This window comes from Procambarus clarkii, chromosome 86 (genome assembly GCF_040958095.1).
Source record: "Procambarus clarkii isolate CNS0578487 chromosome 86, FALCON_Pclarkii_2.0, whole genome shotgun sequence".
In the NCBI taxonomy this organism is placed as follows: domain Eukaryota; kingdom Metazoa; phylum Arthropoda; class Malacostraca; order Decapoda; family Cambaridae; genus Procambarus; species Procambarus clarkii.
In genome coordinates, this window is record NC_091235.1 from 4,402,658 (window position 1) to 4,428,898 (window position 26,241).

General features: G+C 43.3%; 1 protein-coding gene across 1 annotated transcript in view; it reads right to left on the reverse strand.

Annotated features, from left to right (window-relative positions):
- LOC138358791 (uncharacterized) overlaps positions 1-6,667 on the reverse strand; it is a 42,836-nt gene extending 36,169 nt beyond the window's left edge. The window contains exon 1 of the mRNA XM_069316967.1: positions 5,733-6,667. The gene's annotated coding sequence lies outside the window, so the exon portion shown is untranslated. The remainder of the gene's footprint in view (positions 1-5,732) is intronic.
- Between the last annotated feature and the right edge of the window lie 19,574 nt (positions 6,668-26,241).

The window sequence follows — 26,241 nt, forward strand, 5'->3', positions numbered from 1 at the left end:
AGCGAAAGAACTTTGTAACACAGCATCAACATGGATTCAGGGATGGCAGGTCCTGCCTCACAGGGTTACTTGAATTCTACGACCAGGCAACAAAAATAAGGCAAGAAAGAGAAGGGTGGGCAGACTGCATATTTTTGGATTGTCAGAAAGCCTTTGACACAGTGCCACACAAGAGGTTAGTGAAAAAACTGGAGATGCAGGCTGGAGTGAAAGGGAAGGTACTCCGTTGGATACAGGAGTACCTAAGTAACAGGAGACAACGAGTCAGTGTGAGGGGTGAGGTCTCAGATTGGCGAGACGTTACGAGTGGAGTACCGCAGGGGTCAGTCCTTGGACCTATACTGTTTCTGATATATGTAAATGATCTTCCAGAGGGTATAGAATCGTTTCTCTCAATGTTTGCCGATGATGCAAAAATTATGAGGAGGATTGAAACTGAGGACGATAGTAGGAGGCTACAAGATGACCTAGACAGACTGAGTGAATGGTCCAACAAATGGCTGTTGAAGTTCAACCCGAGTAAATGCAAAGTAATGAAACTAGGTGGTGGAAATAGGAGGCCAAACACAGGATACAGAATAGGAGATGAAGTACTTAATGAAACGAACAGAGAGAAAGATCTAGGAGTTGATATCACACCAAACCTGTCTCCTGAAGCCCACATAAAAAGAATAACGTCTGCGGCATATGCGAGGCTGGCTAACATCAGAACAGCGTTCAGGAACCTGTGTAAGGAATCATTCAGAATCTTGTACACCACATATGTAAGACCAATCCTGGAGTATGCGGCCCCAGCATGGAGCCCGTACCTTGTCAAGCACAAGACGAAGCTGGAAAAAGTCCAAAGGTATGCCACTAGACTAGTCCCAGAACTAAGAGGCATGAGTTACGAGGAAAGGCTGCGGGAAATGCACCTTACGACACTGGAAGACAGAAGAGTAAGGGGAGACATGATCACAACCTACAAAATCCTCAGAGGAATCGACCGGGTAAACAAAGATAAACTATTCAACACTGGTGGGACGCGAACAAGGGGACACAGGTGGAAACTGAGTACTCACATGAGCCACAGAGACGTTAGAAGGAACTTTTTTAGTGTCAGAGTAGTTAACGGATGGAATGCATTAGGCAGTGATGTGGTGGAGGCTGACTCCATACACAGTTTTAAATGTAGATATGATAGAGCCCAGTAGGCTCAGGAATCTGTACACCAGTTGATTGACAGTTGAGAGGCGGGACCAAAGAGCCAAAGCTCAACCCCCGCAAGCACAAATAGGTGAGTACAAATAGGTGAGTACACAGTCTCCCGTGTGTCTGTGGGCTGGATAGCACTGTGTGTTCTGGTTGTTTGGTGGCTTGGTGACAATAGTGGTCCCGGGGATGTAGTGCCCTCCATCCACCACTATCCATACCCCAAGCCACCAACTGGCATCAAACAACCACAATCCGTTCCCCAAGCCACCAACTGGCATCAAACAACCACAATCCGTTCCCCAAGACACCAGCGGGCATCAAACAACCACAATCCGTTCCCCAAGACACCAGCGGGCATCAAACAACCACAATCCGTTCCCCAAGACACCAACGGGCATCAAACCATCATTAGCTATACCCAAAGTCACCAGCGGGCATCTAACCACTATTAATATCCCAAGTCACTAGCAGGCATCTAACCAGTAAAGTTCATATCCAATCACTGCACCAAACCACCACTATTCATACCCTCCACGCCAAACAGGCATGTCTCCACTGTTGCACTTTCCCCCTCTTGCAACTTTCTGACAACACGGACGTCAGCACCTTCCTGGAGGAGCTGTCTCACACAGCGTCCTAAGAGTGTGGTGAAGTAGAGCTGGGAGCCCAACTGACGAACCTCTGTAGCCAGCTGTCTCACTCTCGGCTGGCTTTGTGGCATATCAGGCCGACGTCTTCCTCTGCCGGCTGCCAACCGCTCTTCTCTCTGGGTAAATAAGCTCCCATAGCCAGTACATACTGTATACTCCACTTAACTCACCTCTGTTGTACCTCGTGAGTAAACTGAATACTATTAGAGGTTTACTGCAACTTGGCCAGCACTTGAAACCACAGAAAAAAATAATTGAATGCCGCTAGCTCTCACTTGTCATCTCGGAAATAACAGAAGTACACTTACATCGCATCAGGCTTGCATACCCATGTGCATGGGAAATAGGCTCACGTGCAAAACTTTGAGAGAATGGTGCTTAATAGATTATTGTATAGAGTTAAAGAGCCCATGTCACCTGATATCAATGGTTTCACACATGGTAAAAGTGTACACAACTGTATCACAACCTTTCTTACTGTTCATGGAGATAAAAGGCACAAGTACACAACATTTCTTGATTTAAAAAATGCCTTTGATATTGCTAATAGGGAAATGATTATGTATGAATTAGCGAGAATGGATATAGGGGGACATTTATTACAATGCATACGAGGCTATCTTACCAACCGGAGTCCTCTGCACTGTTCCAAGGCTACAAGAGTGAAACTAAAGTAATGCAACTAGGCACCCCACAAGGAGGAGTACTTAGTCCTACCTTGTTTAATGTTCTAATTAATGCTTTACTAAAATCAATCCCAACTAGTCCGGCAAACATCACTATCAGCTATGCAGATGACATCCTTGTGCATACTAAAACCCACCGCGAAATGCAGTCTTAAATTGTATACATACAGCTTGTGAGAGCCTTGGTCTTGTAATCAACGCTGCTAAAACTAAGGTATTTAACAGACAAATTGGCAACCGCAAAAGTGGACCACGAAAACTTAAGATAGATAATATACCAATAGACTATGTCTCTTCTTTCAAATACCTTGGAGTCTCTGTCCCTTGTACCTCAACTGCAGTCAATAAGTTACATCAACAATGTAGAGACAGACTCAAGGCTCTCAGAACTGTAGTGGGGTACAGCCCGAAATATGGTGTTAATATTAGAATAGCAAGAATGATGTATTTAGCGTATATAAGGTCTCTGATAGACTATCATGCACCAGCTTTGGTCCTGCAGAATGGCAAAAGTATTGATAGACTGGAAAAAATACAAAACGAAGCACTCAGAATTATACTTGGCTGTCCTATAACTACCAAAGTTCTCAACATGCGGAAAGAATTAAATATACTTAGCATTCGAGATAGAATATTTGAAATTAATCTTATGATGGGACTAAAGCTGCTGCGTGATAACAAAAACAACATTGTGTCAGTTGCACTGTTAGAACACATACGAAATGGAACTAGCGAGTCTAAATGGATTCAAAGAACTGCCACTCATATTAAAATGATGGGACTGCACGATGTATATACAGATGAAAGAGTACAGCACTTCCTTCCACCCTGGCAGATAGTACCTTTTGACATCCTGACCCCTGCATACCCCACCAAGAAACTAATCACAAGCAACCCTCATGCTCAGCTTGCTGCTAAATTAAGCACCATAGAACACATTCACAATATACAAGCTGAAAACAACATTGCACAGACCATATACACTGACGGATCACTCAATACAGCTACAGGGAGGGCAGGAAGTGCTGTTATTACTCATCAGCCCGATGGCAGCACAATTCAAAGAAATATCCGAATTAGTAGCTGGGCGTCCACAATGCAAGCCGAGTTGGTAGCGATACTGGTAGCACTCGAAATTATTGACAACACTGAAGTAGACAGCTTAATTATTTCTGACTCCCTATCCTCACTACGAGCAATAAACAGTTTGCAATCAAGTAATAACGTGCTTGTCTTGGAAGCTAGACGTAGATATGTAAGAATACTTAGCAAGAGGGTAAATATAAAAATGTTGTGGATTCCTTCTCACATTGGCATGCAGGAACATGACAAAGTTGACGCCCTTGCTAAGGCTGCAGTAAATAAAGACAGTATTGAACGGAATCTTGAGTTATCAAATAGGTCCCTTAAAAGTGTCATTAGACGAGAACTCCTAGATGGATTTGAAGAAAGTAGAACAGTGCAAACTGGAACTAGTAGGTCCATTGTTCATCACAATGAAATGTGTGAAGTAAAACCTGTGTATGGGGCAAGTAACAAAGTCAGTAGACTAACAAATGTTGTCACAGCTCGTATAAGACTTGGCTACAAGTATCTCTGGCAGTTCGGCTTGTATAGGGATCTAGATGAAGTAAAGTGTAAAGTGTGTGGACATAGGCAAGGGACACACACTCGAACACTATATCTTGGATTGTTGTAAAATTGAGCCTTTTAGAGATAAATCTAAGCTCACTCTGTATGATATGGCAACCTATCTTATTACCATGGATAAATTACCTGAAATCCTTGCACTGTACCCACATTTTGCTTCCAGTAGATGAACGACATATGAGATTCAGAAACAAGTAGTGTATTGTGAGGACTAATAATAAACAGAAGCTCCCCTATGACTCTGTAATATCCCCATTGGCCAAACTATTATGTATTAACGACAAGACCTACCATTAATGTATGATGACTTACTGTAAATATGTAGCTCTTGTAATAGCACTTTCTCTGTAACTAGCTGACATTGTATCTATAAGGTGTGAAGGATTGAAGAAATTGTTTATGTAATAATCTAAGATGAGGTCTGATAAAGACCTTTTGTGCCCTCTGTAATGCTTTTGCGCTACCGCTCACAGGATGAGTATGGGGTGCACAATAAACTAGCCGCCTTCGGCGGCAACAATCAAAATGGTTCCGGAAGATGAGAGGAAATGTCAACACTGTGGAGAAATGCCCGACAGACCACTGGAACATTATTTAACACAGTGCACAGTTACAAACCCATTAAGATTTCAACTTAGATTCAACAGAGCAGAAGAAGTTGTTAAACATATATGGCAAAATCGTACTGAAGCGACCATACGAGTCATAAATACTCATACTCCGCCCAAGTAAAACAGAAACAAGCAACACTTAGTGGGCCAGCCAGAGGCTTAGGGCCCGCGCAGGAATATCCATGCAAAACAAAAACAAAAATCTCAGAAATCATGTAACAATAATCATGGTAAAAAAATAACCACTCAAAGTTAATGGTCAGAAATGTGTTCAAATCTAGAATTGTTACATGGAACAATACAGTACTAGCTCTTAGGGAAGGGAAGAGAAATGTTACTTAGCTACACAACAGATCCTTGGCGCCAATCAGCTGACACTTGGTTATGCCTTAGTGTGATGTGTTACGAGTCGTCACGGGGGCGCGGGAAATCGTAGCTACTCCGACACTTGTCGCCGAGAAAGAAAACCATATTGTAGTTTTCTTCCTATTGGGAAGTGTTGTACATGCTGCTGTGGCGGTGTGTCCACTCACAGGATGAGTGGCGCTGCCCAATAATCTCGCCCCATGGGCAAAAATTATATATTTTGTCGCCGAGGCCTGGTGCTGGAGTCCCTCGCCGCTCCACTCACAGGCGTGGACGGTCACTGCAGGTGAGCAAGTGACTTACTGAGAACCCAGGTCGTCGCCGTGTCTCGCCACTGCGATACAGAGTGACTCTTCCACGAGGCTACCACTAAACACTGCTAGCAACCAGTGGCACCTCCCAGAGGACTACCTTTACTAATAAATCACTGGAACTCTCTACTCGGGCTACTGCACTAATTCAAACTGCTAATGTCACTGGAGAAACAAATCATAGCCTTGCACTGCTGACACAAATGTCTCCCAGATGCAATAGGCTACCACACTGCTCTATACTTGTTTCACCATCTCACTCACTTGGCAATCAAAATTAGGATTCCTCTTACATGCAACAAATTCATTGCATTTTGTCCCTCAGCAGTACCAGGCCTCCTAGGTTGGGATTGTTCTTAGAAGTGGAGCTGCCTATCACACGGACCCTCTGCATGATGGCGTCAGCTGGGCTGGGCGTCTGACGACTCGGTCCCAGACCAACACTGTTCCCACTGCTACCTCTAAATTGCAACCTCTCGTAGAAAACGATGAAATAGCTTTCCACAGGTTAACTAGGCTGCTGCTCGTGATGGTACAAGGTCCGTAGTACGCCACAAAATGTCGATCTGCTTCACAATCAATGATTTGAAACAAAATGTTGGAGCTCAGCGGACGCGTCTACTACCCACCAAATCTCAGAGTACACTGGACGTAGTTCAGACCACTGAGACGCCTCCTAGCTCCCTCTCGCTGGTGACGTAATGTTTGGCTACCTGTAGAATGGTTGAATGACAGTTTATACCCAGATTTAAGTGAGTGATTCGGTCCTCAGTGAGGTTGATTCCAGCAAGGTTTAAGAAGCCATCCCTGGGTCGAGGAATCGCCATAGGTCCTCCGAATAATGTTGTTAGTTTCTTGATAATCCTGGTTTCGTCTCTTTCTAGGCGATTAATAATGCACAAACAACAGGGCTCCATCAAGGAGCATATAATCTCCTCACACAACCAGACCATCACCAGAGAAATCTTAACAAACAACACAGAAATTATCGACAGATACAACGATAACAAGAGACTCGACATCAGCGAGGCTCTACACATCAAAAAGTCAAAACCAGCAATTAACAGCCAATTAACACATAATTACATTCTACAAACTTCAAGACCCCGAACCAGCACAGAAGCAAGCAGATAAAATGTATACCCATGGTTATATACCCATTGTTTCGTGTTCTGTCTTTTCCCATTGATTTATTTCCTGTCACCTCACCCAAAAACATTTGTATCCCATCATCTCACCCAAAAACGAATATAAACACGATCTGAGTATGTAAAAAATTGTCTTTGAGAATGTAAGAAGTGTTCTTGCGAAACGCTTCTAGGCGTCAGACCAAAAATAAAGAGTGAAAATGAACTTTGGAGAGTTAATTTTCCAACTACCCCCGACAGTGAAGAAAAACATAAGAAATATTGAGAAGACTCGTGTTAGAATCATTAATCTTACCCTTTCAGTAATATTCAACAACATATGTTTACAAGAAAGACTGCTACCAAAATATACTAATATATATATAATATATATATATATATATGTCGTACCTAGTAGCCAGAACGCACTTCTCAGCCTACTATGCAAGGCCCGATTTGCCTAATAAGCCAAGTTTTCCTGAATTAATATATTTTCTCTAATTTTTTTCTTATGAAATGATAAAGCTACCCATTTCATTATGTATGAGGTCAATTTTTTTTTATTGGAGTTAAAATTAACGTAGATATATGACCGAACCTAACCAACCCTACCTAACCTAACCTAACCTATCTTTATAGGTTAGGTTCGGTTAGGTAGCCGAAAAAGGTAGGTTAGGTTAGGTAGCCGAAAAAGGTAGGTTAGGTTAGGTTAGGTAGGTTAGGTAGTCGAAAAACAATTAATTCATGAAAACTTGGCTTATTAGGCAAATCGGGCCTTGCATAGCAGGCTGAGAAGTGCGTTCTGGCTACTAGGTACGACATATATATATATATATATATATATATATATATATATATATATATATATATATATATATATATATATATATATATATATATATATAAATTTTTGCTTCTGCATTATTCATTATTTAGCATTCATTATTATTAAGGCAACGAACTCAGTAAACAGCGACTTTTGGAAGTCTCATTCAAATTTGATAAAGAAAAGTTGGTATTAAAATCCCATATTTTGTTTAATAGATGTAAATCTTTTGTCTATTTTGCAAGTATTTAATAATTTCGAATTATCATACTTATGCGTATTAAAGATATTTGGAGTTTGCAGCTTCATGAAAAGGTTCTGGAAAAATGTTGATGCCGCAAATACTCATCAAATTAAAAAGTGTGAACTACTGAAATGAAACATTTTTTGCTCATTGTGTCTTTGCGTCTCACTGTTTTTTATTAAAGTTTTCATTAATTCAGCAATAAAGGATCTTTTCGCTTTGGTAAAATGCATTTTTTAAATAAAAATATAAATCTAACGCAGTTTATGAGCCGATTTAAATTTTGTTTGAGAAATTATATGATATTTTAAAAAATATAAGAGACTAATTATGGGTGAGAATAGAGGAAAGCTGGTTAGTCGTAACCAAACATGGAACAAAAGAATGACACGTGTCTTATGTTCAAAATTTCATGGTAACACTTAGTATATTAAGAAGATATATATAGGTAGAAGGTACTATAGAGGTAGACCATTCCTGGATGACAGAGCCAGAATGCATGGAAAGGGGGGGGGGGGGGATTGTGTGAAAATCCTGGTCAGACTTCAGTAGCAGCCTCAGAAAATCCTTGTATGTTCAGTAGATCTCCAGATTGCATGTTTTTTTACCATGTCGTGGCCTAGTTGACTAGGGCGTGTGTGTAGGGACACCTACCGCATAGGTTCGAAGCCTCATCACGGCTCCTACGGATTTTCTCATTGATACATCACGTTAGTGTGATTATTCTCTGTGTACTCAGTATATTTTGAATAGGATTATTACCCCGAAGATTTTTAATTACCAAGCTTTCAAAAGCTATTTGAACCTTATGAGAGAAATTATCGCAGCGAAATGTGGCTAAGTGACTGCCTGTCACTGTGGCTGTTTTTTGTTCAGAAAAAACTCCGTTAACAAAAAAAATCTAATATTTCTCTTACATGCAGAAAACTGTATGGAAGTTGACTTGACCTATTCCTAGTACAGCCGGATCATCTTCAGTTCTAGAGGAAAAAGAGCAGTTCTGAAGGCGAATATGTGCACGTCACATACAGAGATGCAGCGATGATTCTTCACATAACTTTAAGAAAGATAAATGCTTTGTTTTTGTTTTTCGATAAAGTATATTATTCCTTATGGCTGCAGTGGCTGGCAAAAATAACCGTCCAACACCCGAGTAATTCTTGTATAAAGTTCATACACTCAGACTCAGGTGTTGTTCCAAAACATAACAAATGTTTAACTGTTGTCTTCCACTTGCTCCTTGAGGACTGTTCGTCGTCTTCGTCTGTTTCTCCACCTCAGTTCTCTAAGGTAAAATATACCTTATATGTGTCTTCTTATTTTATTTTGAAGTGTTTCAGGTTATTTTGTTATTAAAATATCTAATTTATTGACTCAAAAGCCAATATGATGAAGTAGTTAATATTGGCATTAGAATATGTTCTAATACTCGTTTAATATCAGTGTTCCTGTGTGGACTCGTTCCGCTCGCCAGAATCATAGGCGACATTAATGGGCAGATTTTAGGTTTGAGGCTCCCAATTCGCCCCTAAATGAACGCTGGCTAGCACTGTACGCTGGCTAGCATTGTACGCTGGCTAGCACTGTACGCTGGCTAGCACTGTACGCTGGCTAGCACTGTACGCTGGCTAGCACTGTACGCTGGCTAGCACTGTACGCTGGCTAGCATTATACGCTGGCTAGCATTATACGCTGGCTAGCATTGTACGCTGGCTAGCACTGTACGCCGGCTAGCACTGTACGCCGGCTAGCACTGTACGCCGGCTAGCACTGTACGCTGGCTAGCACTGTACGCTGGCTAGCACTGTACGCTGGCTAGCACTGTACGCTGGCTAGCATTGTACGCTGGCTAGCACTGTACGCTGGCTAGCACTGTACGCTGGCTAGCACTGTACGCTGGCTAGCATTGTACGCTGGCTAGCATTGTACACTGGCTAGCACTGTACGCTGGCTAGCATTATATGCTGGCTAGCATTATATGCTGGCTAGCATTATATGCTGGCTAGCATTATATGCTGGCTAGCATTATACGCTGGCTAGGATTGCAAAGACTCAACACTCTAGCATATCTCTAACCCTGTCCGTGTGGAATACAGAAGAAAATGTACATATGCTGGTTTGTATTTGTAAATGTGTGGGCGCGTGTGTGTGCTAGAAAATAAACTAAAATACACATAAACCTTGACTGACGACCTCGCCCCCGCTCTATAGTGGTGTTGAGGCGGGTTGTGGGTCGACTCCTGCTTCTTGTAGCGTCTCTGTGAGTAATCGTCGACTGCTTTTCTCATCTGTAGTAAAATAAATGATTCTTTCCTCGGTGCATTTGATAAGGTTTGACATTTTTACTCATTATATATCATTCCTGTGTATAAGTACGGCATCCATTCTTTGTAATGGCAATATTTGTTTGTTTTTCTGAATCATATATAGCACTGATTACCTCAAAAATCCATATAAAACTTATTCATTCATGTATGAAACAATTTTTTTTCTTTGGCCTGAGAAAATGTGTATAATATTCAATGTGGCGCCACGTACTGAAATGTTCGGAGGCTCCTGGCCTAGTGGGATATCGATGGAGATTAACAACAGGCTTCCTGTCCCCCGACATCGGGAATTACATCATTGGTCGAGGTCTGGATGTGTGTAGACAGGATGGGGTCTTTGGTAGAACGTACATGTTCGTGCATTTCAGGCTTATTGAAAGACGCCTTGCGAGCGATTTGATCAACTTGACAAAGTATCTTTAACTATTGGTACCTGTTCACCTAGCAGGTACTGGAGACCTGGCTGCAAGGAGCTTCAAAGTTCTAAGGAAGTACAAAACTCTTCCATAATGAGGTAATGGTAATGAGGTCCATGCTATAATGAAGTTGAAGACTCTTAAGAAAATCCTAGGCTCTAAGGTGGTCCAAGTACAAAGCTTTAAGAGTTGTTTTTATTTTAATATTTTTTTTGTTATTATTTTCTACCACAGACGTATCCACACATTTACAATGCTAACCAACATATATACATTTTCTTCTGTCCTCCATGGACAGGGGTCCAAGGCTCTAAGGAGGTCAGAGGCTCTAAGATCATCCAAGGTTTTGGACTGTCTTTGTCCAAAAAGATAAAGACAATCCAGAGTTGACTATAGCATAATTTGAGACTGTTAAAGTCTTTAAATATACCCGAAATTATTCAGGGATATTATAAAGAGTGTTGCCCTTGCACGCTGCCGAGCAAGCAAGGTGGGGGGGGGGGGGGGGCCGAGCGCCGGCCGACGTTGCGCCAACGTGTTCACCACAAGTAATACTCACCTTTAACAACATACAACACCTGCGTGTCCGGGCCTAAGTTTGGGACGCTGCAAAATCCTAAAAGGATGCATTTGTGTCCCACGCGTGCATTGAAACTTGTAAGATTGGCATATTTTGCATATAGTTTCTGTACATTACAATAATCTTACAGACACAGAAGAAGCACTGTGGATATTAGTTTTTTTGCGCAAATCTCTCTTGGAACATAAAGAGTCCATTTAGAGTTAGGACCGGGTCCCCTGCCTTGTATGGTGGTGGCGGGTGTCATGTTCAGCTCAGCGACCAGATGGTAAACAAGGTAAAGAAATGGTCTTGTGATGAAGGTGTTTATGTGAGCAATTTTGTATACATTACTGGGAGATTAGGCGGGCGTAATGCAGGAGCCAGGCGTGGACGTGTTGCAGATCAATGTACGTTCCTGGCGCCACACAGTCGAGAAGGTGGTGGGTCTGGGGGGGTGGGGGAGGAAGCCGACGACGGAGCCCTCCTGACGATCCTTCTCATCCTCCCTCCCTTGACTAACCCAATCCCCTAACCCTCACCCTCCCCCGGCCTCCCTCGCCACCCACGCTGCCTGGCGCCACGCACGGCAAGTGGCGCCAGCGGAGATGCATGGGGGGGGGGGGGCAAGAATGAAGACTCCCCAGAACTGTCAACTAGCTGTGTATATGGAGAAACATGTGAGCCGGAGTCAGCCAGGCGGCCACTGCTATAGGGTGCTCCCAGACGTGTTGTGACGCGCGGCGCCTCAGTATGGGTGTACGTCACTCCTGAGGCAGGTGAACATGAGGCAGGTGGTGGTGTTGGCAGGTGAACACTAGACAGGTGGTGGTGTAGACAGGTGGTGGTGTAGACAGGTGGTGGTGTAGGCAGGTGGTGGTGTAGGCAGGTGAACACGAGGCAGGTGGTGGTGTAGACAGGTGGTGGTGTAGGCAGGTGAAAATGAGGCAGGTGAACATGAGGCAGCTGGTGGTGTAGGCAGGTGAACATGAGGCAGTTGGTGGTGTAGGCAGGTGAACATGAGGCAGGTGGTGGTGTAGGCAGGTGAACATGAGGCAGCTGGTGGTGTAGGCAGGTGAACATGAGGCAGGTGGTGGTGTAGGCAGGTGAACACGAGGCAGGTGGTGGTGTAGACAGGTGGTGGTGTAGGCAGGTGAAAATGAGGCAGGTGAACATGAGGCAGCTGGTGGTGTAGGCAGGTGAACATGAGGCAGTTGGTGGTGTAGGCAGGTGGTGGTGTAGGCAGGTGAACATGAGGCAGCTGGTGGTGTAGGCAGGTGAACATGAGGCAGGTGGTGGTGTAGGCAGGTGAACATGAGGCAGGTGGTGATGTAGGCAGGTGAACATGAGGCAGGTGGTGGTGTAGGCAGGTGAACATGAGGCAGTTGGTGGTGTAGGCAGGTGAACATGAGGCAGGTGGTGGTGTAGGCAGGTGGTGGTGTAGGCAGGTGAGCATGAGGCAGCTGGTGGTGTAGGCAGGTGAACATGAGGCAGGTGGTGGTGTAGGCAGGTGGTGGTGTAGGCAGGTGAACATGAGGCAGCTGGTGGTGTAGGCAGGTGAACATGAGGCAGGTGGTGGTGTAGGCAGGTGAACATGAGGCAGGTGAACATGAGTCAGGTGAACACGAGACAGGTGAACATGAGGCAGGGGAACATGAGTCAGGTGAACATGAGGCAGGTAAACATGAGTCAGGTGAACACGAGACAGGTGAACATGAGGCAGGGGAACGTGAGGCAGGTGAACATGATGCCCATTTATGCCAAAATTCACGTCAAGTGAATATCTTCTTAAGACAATAAGTTAGAGGTGTGTGATGTACCTGACAATGTCGGGCGTTAGTTCTTGGGCCTGCCTCTACATGTTTATGTTTGTAATTTTGTTACATTTGATCGTCTTTCATGAACCTTAAAACAGTCGTATTTTAAACGTAGTAAGAGGAAACGACATTTTCCTTTAAAATCGTTGTAAGAGGGAAATTGTAATTTCGTAATTATTTGTAATTGTAATTATTAGCTCAAAACGAAATTTTAAATACGCCTGAAACAGATATCATCAAAATGTGGTTCTCGGCCTATAGCTCCCGGCCCCCGCCTTTGTGTCTTGTATTTTCGTTATTAAACAGTTTAGTTCAAATTGTAAAAGTTACCCGCCAGATGAAGTAGTGTGAGAAGTGCCAGTTATCTGGCTGTAGCTCCTGGCCCCCGTCTTATTTGTATTGTTCTTACTGGTATTCACCTCTTGTATTTTCCTTACTGTTCATTGGACTTCATGAAATTTAAAACCTAGTTACCCTCTATACAAAGTTATGAAGGAAAATGCTGTTTTCAAACTCCGCTCCTTGGCATAGCCCTCAAAAGTAAGCACAATTAGTTAAGGCCAATTAGGTAAGAACTCACGTTACATCTCGTACTCCCTTCACTCTCCCACGCCCTTCTCCACTCCCTTCACTCCCACGCCCTTATCCACCTCACACTCTTCACTCTCGCACACCCTTCCCCCTCCCCAAGTTTTAATTTAAGAGTGACTTATAAGTGTTTTAATATAATTTGTGTTAAGGTCTCCTTGTAGAACCCTACAATCCTCCTCAGTTCTTACTTTCCTCCTTAATTTTGTATCATCTACAACCATCGACATGTACGAACTCACTTCTTCTGTGAGGTCATTTACATACATTACAAACAGCAATGGTTCTAGCACATTAAACGGGACCACTTGCGAAGTGGGGGAACTATCAGGGGAAAGCGCCAAGCCATTACGACTATATAGCACTGGGAAGGGGTCAGGATAAGGATTTGGGATGGGACGGGGGGAAGGAATGGTGCCCAACCACTTCGGGGACTGATACGGTCGGGGGTTGAACGCCGACCTGCATGAAGCGAGACCGCCACTCTACCGTCCTTGACCAAGAGGTTGGTATGGGACCACATGTTCCAGCCCGTCCTCCAAACAAAGATTCAAAAGTGATTCCATGCGCCCGCCAAACCCCCTGTTTATGAATGAAAAGCGGTTTACACACGACTCACAACTGATGACGTTCGAACATATCCAGAACAAGTGCTTCACTGACGAATTTTGTTCGAATCACAACGCTATAAATACTTCACCCACGTACTACAAATACAAATAATCGCCAACAGAACCTAAACACCTAACCGAACCTAACCTATGCCTATATATACACAATATGCTAATATATTATAATATTAATTTATACTTGAGAAAATTCCCGTTTTGAATGTTAAAATTTATGAATGCGTCTGTGGGGTTGACCGCTGGATGTAATGGAATTGAGTCGAGGACGGGTTGCATGTTCCTATAGAAAATAAACTTGTGGAAAACCATTCATATTCGTGATTTAGTGATCAGGATTCAGATAATAACAGAAGTGTTATGACTACAGGTAGCAATGTGCGTAGTATATTGAGAGGCATTTTACCGTGTCGGGTGGCGTCCACAACTGACTGGCGTGTGGCACTATGCTGTCCTTAAGTATGAAGTAGGTATCAATGTTGTTATTGTTTTAAATTCAGCTACTGGGAACAAAAGTTGCAAGTAGCACGGGCTATGGTGAGCCCGTGGTGGACTTACCTAGCACAGGAGCGGGGCTGTATGTGGTATGTAATTATCAAAGAAGGCACTAAGCTGGGAAGACTTTGTCGCATTAAGTCACAAGGTATTCAAAAGGCACTAAATATCATAAAAAAGGTCAAAACGCGAACAGGACATAAGACGAGCGATATCAAATATATCTGGTTCACCAATGATGCTAGTAAGAGACAGCCATCCCCCTACGGACTTTAAGGAAAGCATCTTGAAATGCTTTCTCTAATGTCCCTAGGGTTGTTGGTTGTTGTTATAGATTCAGCTACTCAGAACAAACGTTCCAAGTACCACGGGCTATGGTGAGCCCGTGGACTTGATTGTTGCTTGTTCGATTTTCTTAATGTTCGAGACATTAAGAAAACTCGAACATCTTGAAAATCCAGCTCGTCCTCCAAACAAAGACCCAAAAGTGATTCCATGCACCCGCCAAACTCTCTGTTTATGAATGAAAAACAGTTTACACACGACTCAACAGATGACGTCCGAACACTTCCGAAACAAGTGCTTCACTGACGAATTTTGTTCGAACCACAACGCTGTAAATGCTTCACCCACGTACTACAAATACAAATAATCGCCAACAGAACCTAAACACCTAACCTAACCTATCCTATGCCTATATATGCACAATATGCTAATATATTATAATATTAATTTATATTTGAGAAAATTTGTTTTGAATGAACAGCATGTACAAATTTATGAATGCGTCTGTGGGGTCGACCGCTGGATGTAATGGACTTGAGTCGAGGACGGGTTAACAATGCTGTAAATGCTTCACCCACGTACAACAAATACAAATAATCGCGAACAGAACCTAAACACCTAACCTAACCTATGCCTAAATATGTACAATATGCTAATGTATAATAATATTAATTTATATTTGAGAAAAGCTCTGTTTTGAATGAACAGCATGTTAAAGATGATGAATGCATCTGTGGGGTCGACCACTGGATGTAATGGACTTGAGTCGAGGACGGGTTGCCTATTATTAAGTGACCATGAGTGAAGCGGGTGTGTCCGAGATGCAACGTAGTCACAGCCGTCTCCTAATTATTACCGTTATAGGAGGACGTTCAAGTACGTTTATTGGGACAATACGATATATCGCAAAAGGATAGAGTAGTTTAGGCTGTTTATAAGGCCAAGGGTAAAGGCCCCACTTAGGAGCAAGCAATTTATTACCTGTAACACCAGCCCAACAACCCTACCAACGGTTGTGGATAGCGGCATGAATGATCGGGTAGAAATCGGAATAAGGAACCCCTTTCTGGGAAATGTTGCAAGTACAAATGGCCTCCTGAGCAGCGGCGTTAGCGACTTCATTCAGAAATCACAATATGGCTGAGAACTCAGCCAAATTCTGGTGTCTTATACCTGTAAAAAAAAAGAAACAGTCAGCATTGGATTTCAGTTACCATAGGATGCAAAGGGTTAAAAAGACTCCAAAGCCCTGAGGGCGCTCCGAGAGTCAACCACAAAGACAAACTTATAGTGACGTAGAGAATGTGGGAACCGACCTGTGAGATTTATATTTATTTAATTTATATGAATTTATATTTACGTTAATTTATATACTTCGATAGCAATTTGTATAATGTTAAGTGGACTGTATTTCTGCAATAATCTCATAATCTCACAAATCGATCCTCTACACATTAGGGGTGGGGGGTTTATTAGTTTATATATATGCAGCCAATCAAACTACAGAATTAACTACATACATTGAAGAGGTTCCTTATCTTATAGTACAGCAGGCTAGTCCACCAGGTATAACTAGGGTGTAGACACCAAATTATCCTCTTTGAGGTAGCTTCCATCACCCAGTAACTGGTGCACAAAATCTTGCATCCTCGTCTTGACCTGTCAAAAGTGCGCTAGCTGTGAAGCCAGATACCTATATATGACAAGCTATATCAGAGAAAACTGTACATGGAACATTGAAGACCTGGCTTAATTACCTTTAGTTTGAGGCTTCCACGTGCTCTAACCGGGTCACCCTATATAATGACATTAATGGCCACTAATGATAGATAATGGGTTTCGGAAAGAACACTTAACTTGAATTTGTAGACAGCGTGTTGATAATGGTACACTTCTGGTTTCCATAACACTACGTCCAAGTAAATTAACAGGAGCCGAATTTGCTCCCGTGTGAGCCTCTGGTCTAGTCTCAACAATGGCTGCATCTAACACTCCATACTATTGACGCCTGGCCGACATTGTCCAGATATGATAGGAGCCAAATTTGCTCCACACGTCTCGGAGGTGACACAACAATGGCTGCCCTCCTTCCTCACTCTGACGCCTGGCTTACATTGTCCACATGTCAGAAAGTGATAGAAGGGTCACATTTACTCTACTTTAATATTGATAATTAAGTTAATTTATATAAGATGTTTTTATGATGGTAAAGTCCAAAGACTAATGTATTTAAGAATAATTCCCACCATAATAGGTGGAGAATATAATAGTATGTGGTGATGATATCCCGTTTTCTTTAGACGGTAATTCCACTACAAGTTACGTTTTCTATGGGTTAACTTGTTTATACAACACAGCTATTATCTGTCTGTATGATATATTAAATGGTGTCAGATTTTCCGACATAATTCCCCAGGGGCTGCTCACGGGTCGAAGTCCTATTTAGAACAGACGAACACCGATACTCCTCCTTCGAATTATTTGATTAATTTGATGTTAGTAGTTAGTAATCACACATTTGTGCGTCTGTTCGTACAGGACGGATGTCCCGTACTAGAGTTGCAGGGGGTTAGAAGTCTAATGCGATTTCATTTCCCTGTCAACTCTTGAAAGGCTAATATTCAAGCCTTATTACATATTATTTAACCCAGAAGACTGAATGTGATCAAGTACTACAGTCAAGTATGATTCAGGGACTGCAGTGAGATCAGTGACATTAGATATAACTTGAAGTTTGTTCAGGTAACTGGTCACTGATATATAAACACTGAGGCCCATGGAATACATCTTGATTAAATAATAAATGTATCAAATCAGTCATCAGATTTATTGGGGTTTTAATTTAGTTAATTGATTCAGAAGATTGAATAGCTCATCATTAAAGTAAAGTATGGTTCTGAGACTGCAGTGGGTTCAGTGACATTGGTCGCAGTGACTTGTAGCTGTTTAAGCTACTGTTCACTGATTTGCCACTGAGGCCTCATGAACTCATCTTCAGCTTTAAATGATGATACTAACATCAACCTCTGTTGGTATAGTCAGCTGTAATCTCCTTAGTATAATGCTACTGGAGAAATATAATCAGCTGACAAATTTAGATCTCTACTGGTATTGTTTATCTGCAGGCATAGGTCTCCTCAGGCTTGATACTGGGCCTGAGAGTAATTTACCTCCTGCAGAGTTTAACATGGTTATACCCTGATATTTAGTAGGGCTACCGATGAATCGATGGCAATAGTCTGTCCCTACAAGGAGATCGAAGTCGGTGAGGTGATCAGACTTAATATTATCTGCCAATTTTATTCCTCTATTTCTCAGGAATTTGGCTGTTGCTCTCAGACCTTGAACTTGTAGGTCTACTGGTATTTTGTCCACCACAATGGCTTGTACTCGACAGACGTACCTGCCTAAGCGTACTGATGGTTGTACCACCTGGTAGACTTGAGGTCCTGCATCTGTTACAAACCCTGAGATATTGAATGACATCTGGGCTACAGGCCTTAATTGTAATTCATCTGCCAGCCTTTTAGTGATATATGTTCTCTGGGATCCTTGGTCAAACAACCCACGGGTATGGACCTTGGCCCTCTTATTCAGGATGGTAATTTGGGCAGTAGGCAAAGTCGTATTACCTTTAGACTTTGCCGATTGGACACTCTTTGTTGGTTGCACCTTGCAGTACTGTACTGTGGTGGGAATGCTATCTTCCACCTTGGGTCTTGAATACGTTAATTTCGTATATTTGCACAGTGCTGCATGGTGTCTACCTCTTCTACACCTGTTGCAGGTGTTGAATTGGGTATCACAATAGTCTATGTTGTGTGACTTGAGACACCTTGCACATCTCCCTAATTCCTGGAGTCGCTCAATACGAGTGTCTCTGGTTGGATAATTAGCACAACGGTATGTTGAATGTTTCTTTTTGCAGAACATACATGTCCCCCAGCCTACTGCACGTTTGGAAGTTACCGGTTTGGGTGAACTAGTAACAGTAGGCTTGGATTCTGCTGCATTGTCAGATTTTCTGCAACTTGATGTTTGAGTAATTGGTTGATGTTTATTTGGGGTAGTTGTTTTACCCTTTAATTGACTATTATTTTCTATTTCTGAAGGCTTGCAAGAGGCTTTAACTTCCTCATTTGCTCGTCGTTTGTTTATGATGGAATGTAAACCTTCAGTGATGTCCTGTACTGTCAGGATGGTGTTATGTTGATGTGCATATAATTCATCTAGTATGTCGCTGGACAATTTTCGTTGAAGGACTACTTTAATCATCCATTCACTAGTAGTTATATCAACCTTAAGTCTGAATGTTCTTAGTAGTGACTCAAACTCCATGCTGAAGGATTGTAATGAGTCAGCAGTCTGATCAGGTTGAGGTAAATCCAGCAATTGTAGTACTAGATGAATGACAGTTTTCTCATTGCCAGCATTATCCATACTAGCTAGTTGGTGAAGCCTTGTGGGGCTTGTACTTGGGCTGCTCATAATACTGAACAAGCACTGATGGTAGCCTAGGGTAAATTCTGCACTCACTAGGCAATAATCCTACCTCTACTAGAGGTTAGCACTTAAAATTAATACACATTATATATATACAATCATACACACTAATGATTTGAGTGATAAACCAGTGTCACTGGAAGTACCTTTAGGTTAGCTCTTCTATATCACCCTAGGATGGTAGAGACACTAATTAATCACTCAAAGGTGTAATGATCATAAGTAAATTATTATATATATACAACTCAATTCGAGTTGATAAAAATTACACCCAAAATAGGGTCTGCACCATTCATTAATGGTGTTAGGTTGTTGAATATAGTACAACTGACTATGGTAATAATGGGACTAGGATGAACGATAATAGTTCAACTAGTCAATGGTTTTATCCTACCCTGTTGTGGGTTGGCAATTAGTAAATATTATACTGTGATCACTAGTGCAATATATATTAAATAATTCTCTATTTTGGAGAAATAATATACACAATTATTGATAATAGCCTCTTAATTAGCTTCTATAAAACTTCTAATATTATCTAGAAGTATTAAATATTATTAGTGACCTCGCGAAATAAAGTCCACAAAATTCGTAGATAATCTCTCCCGAAATGTAACACCACGAAATCCGTGAACAATCTTGCGAGGACACAGCCACTAATTTGGCTGGCTTCTATATTAGCGCTGTCATTTCACGAAATAACACGCCACCAAATATCTGTGGGTGTGCATGAAACCGCTGACGAAGCTGATCTGAACTGAGCGGGGCTCGTGAACTCGCACGAGGCAACGCCGCCGTCATTGACTGCTGGCCTTTGTTTAAATAACACTGCACTAGTATATTTAATGAATCCACTGGTTAACTGGTTCATCCGGTACTAAGATGACCAAATGTGGGTTCATAGGACCGAATATTCCGGTTCCGAAGGTCCAAATAATGTGGGAACCGACCTGTGAGATTTATATTTATTTAATTTATATGAATTTATATTTACGTTAATTTATATACTTCGATAGCAATTTGTATAATGTTAAGTGGACTGTATTTCTGCAATAATCTCATAATCTCACAAATCGATCCTCTACAAATTAGGGGTGGGGGGTTTATTAGTTTATATATATGCAGCCAATCAAACTACAGAATTAACTACATACATTGAAGAGGTTCCTTATCTTATAGTACAGCAGGCTAGTCCACCAGGTATAACTAGGGTGTAGACACCAAATTATCCTCTTTGAGGTAGCTTCCATCACCCAGTAACTGGTGCACAAAATCTTGCATCCTCGTCTTGACCTGTCAAAAGTGCGCTAGCTGTGAAGCCAGATACCTATATATGACAAGCTATATCAGAGAAAACTGTACATGGAACATTGAAGACCTGGCTTAATTACCTTTAGTTTGAGGCTTCCACATGCTCTAACCGGGTCACCCTATATAATGACATTAATGGCCACTAATGATAGATAATGGGTTTCGGAAAGAACACTTAACTTGAATTTGTAGACAGCGTGTTGATAATGGTACACTTCTGGTTTCCATAACACTACGTCCAAGTAAATTAACAGGAGCCGAATTTGCTCCCGTGTGAGCCTCTGGTCTAGTCTCAACAATGGCTGCATCTAACACTCCATACTATTGACGCCTGGCCGACATTGTCCAGATATGATAGGAGCCAAATTTGCTCCACACGTCTCGGAGGTGACACAACAATGGCTGCCCTCCTTCCTCACTCTGACGCCTGGCTTACATTGTCCACATGTCAGAAAGTGATAGAAGGGTCACATTTACTCTACTTTAATATTGATAATTAAGTTAATTTATATAAGATGTTTTTATGATGGTAAAGTCCAAAGACTAATGTATTTAAGAATAATTCCCACCATAATAGGTGGAGAATATAATAGTATGTGGTGATGATATCCCGTTTTCTTTAGACGGTAATTCCACTACAAGTTACGTTTTCTATGGGTTAACTTGTTTATACAACACAGCTATTATCTGTCTGTATGATATATTAAATGGTGTCGGATTTTCCGACAGAGAAAACATCTGATGAAGAGTATACAAAAAGCTTCATAAAGCTCTGATATGAAGGAGCTAGCCTCCGGGGGGAGACGGTACACAGGTCCTATTGAAAAAAACTGAGTAGCAGACTTAAACCCATCAGTTAACAAAACAACGGAATCTGAGTGAGAAGAGAAAGGTTCAAGTAAAGGCTTCTTAAAACTGTAAGTGGGGGGGGGGAGGGGGTAACTTCCATGGGAGCAAAGCAGGAACAGGATGGGAAGAAACACTGCTCATGCTAACTCAAAGACAATGTGGTAAACGAGCCCCCCTCGGTAAAAGGAAGGCGGTGAGAAAGAGTAGGGCCTCCCTGAGGAGCAATGACTAAAGACTGGCACAAACGAGAGCGCGGATGCTGGAAGGACCGCACGAGTTACTGGAGACAGTAACAATCATGGTGATCCTGTACATACAGGACGCCACTGTCAACGTACAAGCTCTGGTCGGGGAATGAACGAAACGCACCAGAGTTGCGGCTGAGTCCAGCGTTGTGCAGAGCATCGACGATGAAGGGTTGAGGGAGAGGCCGAGGAATAGACAGAGCAGCCATAATCGAGATGACAGGACAAGAAAGAAGTGCAAATAAAGACGTGTGGACCTATTAGTCCCAGAGGATGTATGGGACCTTAAATAAGGTAAGTAATTATCAAAAGAAAGCACCAAGCCGGGAAGGTAATGTAGCACCATCAAATGTGCGGAATAATCAGAGGGCGCTAAATGTCACTAAAGAGGCTAATATGAGAACAGAAACGCATTAGGCAAACGATATCAGAAGTATCCGATTCACCAAGAATTCTATCCCGGGACAAGTGACCGCGAGGGACGGTCGGGAAGCAAGACACACGCTCGTTCTGGAAGTCAGGATAGTCAACAAGGATATGCACAACTGGAAGAGGGACAATGCAGTTTGGACAATAAAGAGCAGGATGGTGCTCCAGTAAGTGCCCGTGAGTTAAGCGTGTATGGCCAATACATAACCTCGCCAGAGCCGTTTCCTACTGCCGGTAACGGTGATAGGAGGAAGGCCACAGGGACACACTACTCTTAAGAGTACGCAGTTTGTTACCAAACTGGGTAAAAGTCGGAATAAGGAATACCTTTACGGGAGATGAGACAAGTGCGGATAGCTTCCTTAGCGGCAGTGTCCGCACGCTCATTTAAAGACACCAATATGGCTGGGAACCCAACAAAACTTAAGTCTTAAATCTACTGGAGATAAGAAACAGCCAATGTTGAGTCTCGACTACTACCGGATGGACTGTATTAAAGGACTCCAGAGCCATGAGGGCACCGCGAGAGTCAACTACAACCACAAAGGATTGACAACGAGAAAGCAGGAGACGAAGTGCATAGAGAACAGCATAGTTCTGCCGTGAAGATGCTAGTCTTCGGAGGCAGGAGACACATATAGGCGTGGTCAGGAAAAACAGTAGACTATACCGTCTACAGACTTAAGACCCATCGGTGAAAATGGAAATGGAACGGGAGTGTGAAGAAAATTGTTCAAGGAAAAGGCGAAAAGGTGTTCACAGAACTGTAGGATATAAAAACTTTAGTGATGTGGGTCACGGTTTTACAGAATTTAGGACGGGGGACCCTCCACGGGGGCAAGGGCGGAACACAAGGAGAAATATTGGTAATACTAACCGAAAGAGAATTTGTATGCGAGACAACCGGACAGAAAGAGGGAGGGGGTGAAAGGGAACAGGAACTACAGAAGTGTATACACGCGCGGGAGAGGGTAGGGTGGGCCTCACCACAATTGAGGCAGAGAACCTGGGGAGAAGAGCACTTTGTCTTGGAGTGACCTTCGTCCCCACACATGGGGCATAGATACACAGTACTGGTGCATTTGAGGGCACCTTGCCCGGACTTCCAGCACTTATTGCAAAGTCTAGGAGAGGGAATGTACTCCTGAACGGAGCAACTAGCACCAACAAGAATTATAGAGGGCGGAAGGGTCCTACTATCGAAGATAATTTTCAAAACTCGAAGGGGCTGACGGCGACGACCACGAAGGGGTCGAGTGAACGTATCCACCTGGAGGACAGGATGGCCTTGGACTTCAAGGATATGTTTAATATCCTCATGGCAGTCTTTGAGGTCCCGAACACCAGTTGCAACATGGTGTGGGAGGAGAATAGTGCCAACACTGGCATTTAACAAAGCGTTTTTAAGAGACTCGAACAGAGGTTTCTCCAATGCAGCTAAGCGGGGTAGCTGCATCCTGAGGAGCAGCAGCGACGACACGTGTACCGAAACAGGTGGGGGGTTAGAAGTAACAGAGGCATCTACTGAATCAACAAGGTGTTTGTGGAGGGAGAAATCGTCAGGTGTAGAATCCAGATGGTTGAGATCAACCATCATCGTGAGTATATGCCCCACAATCGCCACCTTAAGAACCATCAGTCCGTCGAGATCGGGTTCAGCAACGAAAGGATTGACAATAAAAGCGTCCCCTCGCTCGTAATGACGGGTACTATAGTTCTATGGGTGTGCGCGCGCCTCCCCCTAAACCCGGACGTCTAAACAGAAGACGTCTGAAAGAATAATCAAGACTGGCAAAAGGTCGGCAGGAAATGACAATTAGAAAGAAGAGGGGGTAGAAAAATGAAACATAAGGAAAAGGAAAGGACTTGCAGCACAATTTGTGAAGACGGCAGCAGGAGCATAAGGCTTCAAAAGGACAGAGGAATATCCCATGGAGCATCACACTCCGGCAGCCGCCCACCAAGCCCCCCCTCACGACGGGCTGAAAAGGGAGGGGCCGAAGAGTAAACACTGGAGAAGGGGCAGCATCAAACGAGGGAACAAGGGACCACCTGTAGCAGGATTAGGTAGTTCCACTAGAGAGATGCTAAGAGTAAACGGAGGGACGAGGAAGGAGTGAGGACTAATGCCGTCTTACCTGCCGGGAAGGTAGAGGGGAAGGAACCAGGTTTGCCTTTCTGACAGACATAAGAATGGTTGCATCAAGACATGAGATAGCTGCAATTGTCTCAGGTGGGGAAAGTGGATATCGGCCCGAACGGTCACACGCTGGGGAAGGGCCAAACAATAGATGGGATGATTATGAAGACAGGAAGAAGAGTCAGAGGAGCCTACAGTGGGCAAAGAAGACTGAAAAGGCAGAATAGTGACAGGTAGGACAAAACTGGGCAGACTGGGTATAAACATCAGAGGTCCACGGTTGTTCAACACCCTCCCAGCGAGCATAAGAAATATTGCCGGAACAACCGTGGACATCTTCAAGAGGAAACTAGATTATTTCCTCCAAGGAGTGCAAGACCAACCGGGCTGTGGTGGGTATGTGAGCCTGCGGGCCGCTCCAAGCAACAGCCTGGTGGACCAAACTCTCACAAGTCAAGCCTGGCTTCGGGCCAGGCTTGGGGAGAAGAAGAACTCGCAGAATCCCATCAACAGGTAAACATTAGTCAGTGGCACTGGAGGAATAAGCAAGGGCTCAGAGTGTAGGAGAGCGAGGAAAGATGGAGTCTGTGGATGTGTTGGGATCCACAGCACGGAAACAATTGTGGACTCGAGGAGGTGAGGCAGAGGAACACAATGTAATGCACGAACTTAGGTCATACCAGAAGGAGGAAAAATGAAGGACCTGGTACCTTGCTTCAAGGAAAGAAAAGTGATTTTTATGTCAAAGGAACAGAATGTTCAAACTTATAATGAAGACACGAGTATGAAAAAACTGGGAGGCTTCTCTGCTATTGATGCAGTGAGTACAAGAACAGTCTGGCTTAGAATGGTCAAAGGAACCACATATGGGACAGATAGACATCTCACCATGATGCCTATGCCCAAATTTCCAACACCTATTGCAGAGGCATGGAAAATGGATGTATTCTTGAGAGCACTTGTCACCAGCAAGAATTACCAAGTATGGAAGGGTTCAACAGTCAAGTTAATTTAACGACCTTAAGGGAATGAGAATGACCTTGAAGGAGGCTCGGTAAATGTGTCAGCCTGAAGTACAGCACGACCCAGTCTCTCGGATATATTTAACATCCTCATGGCAGTCCCTAAAGTCTCTATCCCACCCCCCCCCCCCTTCTCAAAATAGAGTGGAAGGATAGTGCTGATGCTGGCATTCAGCTGGGTGTTTTTTGAGACCTAAACTGGGGCTTGACTAATGTGAGAGAGCATTAGTGAATGTGGCCCCCTCCTTAGAGGGGGGCCTCGACAATGCGGGTTCCAGTCCAGGAAAGAGAAAACTGAACCCAAGCATCTACAAAATCAACGTGTCTATCTGCAATGTATGCAAGTCATCAGGGTGGGAATGGTCATCACGGGATAAATCAAAGTATTTGGGCCACGTAGCAGAGCCAAACAGGTTTTAAAACCTAGTAGCCAGTGTAAACGTTCAAACTCGACAGTGGGTACAATGCTTCGGACGTCCCAAGAGGAAGGAAGCAAAAAGTGCTGTAGTAACCACTAGGAAACTAGTCACTCCAGGCAACATGGTAAACATTACCAGGAACGCTAAAGTCTGTCCCCCAAGGACATTGTCTCCCCTTCCCCTAGGAAGTGGCAGAGTAGGAGAGATGATCCAAATGGGTAGTCTTACGACATAGCCTTATCTGGTCTTGACAAACTCAGAGCTATTGAGACCGAGCTTTCAAAACGATCTGATTTAGGGGCCTGGTTGCCCACCTCACAGGTCTAAGGGGAAATGTGGACATATAAAAAACTTTGCTCTCCAGTGCCACCCCACCCACCATGGAGCCCAACAAGGGAAGACACAAGCACATGGGCATGGATCCACAGGGGGTAACCATTGAGGGGGGCGAATGAGATCCCTGGGACTGAGAGAGATACCAACCCCACAATGCCCACTTGACCCGATGTTTAGCTAGGCAGGGCTAACCAGATGAGCCCATTGGT